This window comes from Myotis davidii, unplaced genomic scaffold (genome assembly GCF_000327345.1).
Source record: "Myotis davidii unplaced genomic scaffold, ASM32734v1 scaffold712, whole genome shotgun sequence".
NCBI lineage: Eukaryota > Metazoa > Chordata > Mammalia > Chiroptera > Vespertilionidae > Myotis > Myotis davidii.
This window is the reverse complement of record NW_006283447.1, coordinates 1-3,391: the sequence shown is the minus strand read 5'-3', so window position 1 is coordinate 3,391 and position 3,391 is coordinate 1.

Here is a 3,391-nt window from a genome sequence, read left to right as displayed (position 1 = left end):
CATTCTCTTTCACTGTGTTGTCTTTATCTGGTTTTGGTATTAGGGTGATGCTGGCTTCATAGAATGTGTTTGGAAGTGTTCCATCCTCTTGAGTTGTCAGAATAGTCTGAAGAGGATAGGTTTTAGTTCTTCCTTGAATGTTTGGTAAAACTCCCCTTTAAATCTGCCTGTCCCTGGTTTTGTTTGCTGGAAGCTTTTTGATGACTGCTTCAATTTCTTCCATAATTACCAGCCTATTGAGACATTTAGAATCTTCCTGATTCAGTTTTGAAGGTTGTATTTTTCTAGAAATATGTCCATTCCCTCCAGGTTGTCTAGTTTGTTATAATAGAGTCGTCCATAGTATTTTTAACAATCTTTTGTATTTTGGGGGGGTCTGTTGTTATTTTGCCTCTTTCATTTATTTTCTTTTTTAAAATATATTTTATTGATTTGTCACAGAGAGGAAGGGAGAGGGATAGAGAGTTTGAAACATTGATGAGAGAGAAACATCAATCAGCTGCCTCCTGCACACCCCACACTGGGGATGTGCCAGCAACCAAGGTACATGCCCTTGACCGGAATCGAACCTGGGACCCTTCAGTTGCAGGCCAACGCTCTATCCACTGAGCCAAACTGGTCAGGGTTCCTCTTTCATTTCTGATTATATTTGGGTCCTCTCTCTTTGCCTCTTGGTGAGCCTGGCTAGAGGTTCATTAATCTTGTTTATCATTTCAAGGAACCAGCTTTTGGTTTCATTGATCTTCTGTATTGTTTTTTTTGGTCTCAATGTCATTCATTTCTGCTCTGATCTTTATTATGTCCTTCCGTCTGGATACTGTGGGCTTGTCTTGTTGCTCTCTTTCTAATTCTTTGAGTTGTAGAGTTAGATGATTTATTTGCATTTTTTCTTGTGTTTTGCAGTAGGCCTGTAGAGCTATAAACTGCCCTCTCAGGAATGCTTTCATTGTGTCCCATAGATTTTGGATTGTTGTGTTTTTATTGTCATTAGTTTCCGTGGTGTTGTTAATTTCTTCTTTGACCTCTTTGTTAACGAGGTCATTCTTTAGTAGCATGCTTTTCAGTTTCCAAGTGTTTGAATTTTTTGATCGTTTTTATTGTAGTTTATTTCTAATATTATGCCATTGTGGTCTGAGAAAATGCTTGATATGATTGCAATCTTCTTGAATTTGGGACGACTTTGCTTGTGACCCAATATGGAGTCTATTTTTTAAAATGCTCCATATGCACTTGAGAAGAACGTATATTCCGTGGCTTTGGGGTGCAATGTTCTGAAGATGTCAATTATGTCTATTTGATTTAGTGAGTCCTTTATGATTGCTGTTTCTTTGCTGAATTTTTCTCTAGAGGATTTACACAGTGATGGAGTGGTGTATTAAAGTCCCCTACTATGATTGTATTGTGGTTGATCTCTCCCTTGATATCTTCCAGTTTTTTTAAATTTATTTGGGTGCTCCTGAATTGGATGCATATGTTTATCAGGGTTATATCCTTTTGTTGTACTGATCCCTTTAATATTATGAAGTGGCCTTCCTTATCTCCTGTTATGGCCTTCACTTTGAGTTTTATTGTGTCAGATATAAGTATTGCTACTCCAACTTTTTTTTTCATTTTCATTTGCCTGAAAGATATTTTTCCATCCCTTCACTTTCAGTCTGTGTGAGTCCCTTATTCTGAGGTGAGTCTCTTGTAGATAGCATACATATGGGTCATGATTTTTTATCCATTCAGCTACTAGATGTCTTTTTATTGGAGCATTTATTCCATTTACACTTAAAGTTATTATTGAAAAGTACTTGCTTGTATCCAATTTTTTTATGCCTGTTTTCTTTCTCGGCTTTTTATTTCTTCTTTTTACACCTGTCCCTTTATCTTTTCTTGCATTGCTGTCTTGGTGGTGATAAACTCCCTTAGCCATTTTTTGTCTGTGAAGCTTCTTATTTCCACTTCAATTGTGATTAATAGCCTTGCTGGATAGAGTATTTTTGCATTCAGTCCCTTACTTTGGATCACTTTGTAAATTTTCTTCCATTCTTTTCTGGCCTGATGTGTTTCTGTTGAGAAATCATTTGATAATCTAATGCAAGGTCCCTTGTATGTAACTTTCTGTCTCTCTCTTGCAGCCTTTAAGATTATTTCTTTGTCCTGAACATTTGCCATGGTAATTATGATGTGTCTTGGTGTGGGTCTTTTCGGGTTCATCTTGTTTGGGACTCTCTGGGCTTGTGTGACTTTTTTCTTCCTCACCCCAGGGAAATTTTTTGACATCCTTGGTCGTCTTCCTGTTGTTCTGGCACCCCTATTATTCACATGTTGCTTTGTTTCATGTTGTCCCATAGCTCTTTTAGGTGCTCCTCCTTTCTTTTAATTTTGTTCACCAATTGCAATTCAGGTTAGGTGTGTTTTGCTTCACTGTCTTATAATTCACTAATCCTGTCCTCCACTTCTTCTAGCCTACTTTTGAAACTTTCCATGGCATTTTTAAAAAATATTTTATTGAGTTTTTACAGAGAGGAAGGAGAGGGATAGAGAGTTAGAAACATTGATGAGAGGGAAACATTGATCAGCTGCCTCCTGAACATCCCCTACTGGGTATGTGTCTGCAGCCAAGGTACATTCCCCTGACCAGAGTCGAACCCAGGACCCTTCAGTCCACAGGCCAACGATGCAGTTCTCAGCTTCTTCTAGTTTACTGTTGATGCCTTTATTGTGTTCCTTATTGCAGTGATGTCATTTTCATTTCTTCTTTATCACTCTTCATTTCTTCTTGATTCTTACATGTTATTGATTTTTTTTATCCATTTCTTCTTGATTCTTCCATAAGTTGATGATTTTTTTCTCCATCAGGTTTATGAACTGTATGACCCTTATTCTGAATTTTTTTTCTGACATATTGCATTCCTCTGTTTCACTTAGCTGCTTTTATGGTGATCTTTTTCTTTTCTTTGGAGATTCCCTTGTCTATCCATTTTGTGTCTCACCAACTGATCTAGATGTCGAATTGTGCAGGGTCTGCTCCTTGGGTAGTAGTGGATCCTTGGGCTGTGGTTGCTTTTCGGGTGGTTGTGTAAGTGGTTGTTCCTCAGGTGGCAGAGGCTCCTCTGGTGGGTGCTGTTCGCAGCAGTGTTGTTACCTGTGGCTGGTTGGGGAGGCTGCTCGCATAGCTGCTGTTCCTTGGAGAGGGGTGAGATGATCACATGGCTGCTGATCCTCAGATGGGGGCATGCTGAGCATGACTTCTGCTCCGCAGATGGGGTTGGACTGCTCACATGGCTGTTTCTCCTTGGATTAGGGCTGGCTGCATGCTGCTGCTGCTCCTCAGAGGTGGCTGGCTGCTTGTGAGGCTGCTGCTTCTTGGACAGTGCTGGGGTCCAGCCCCAGCAGGTCCAGG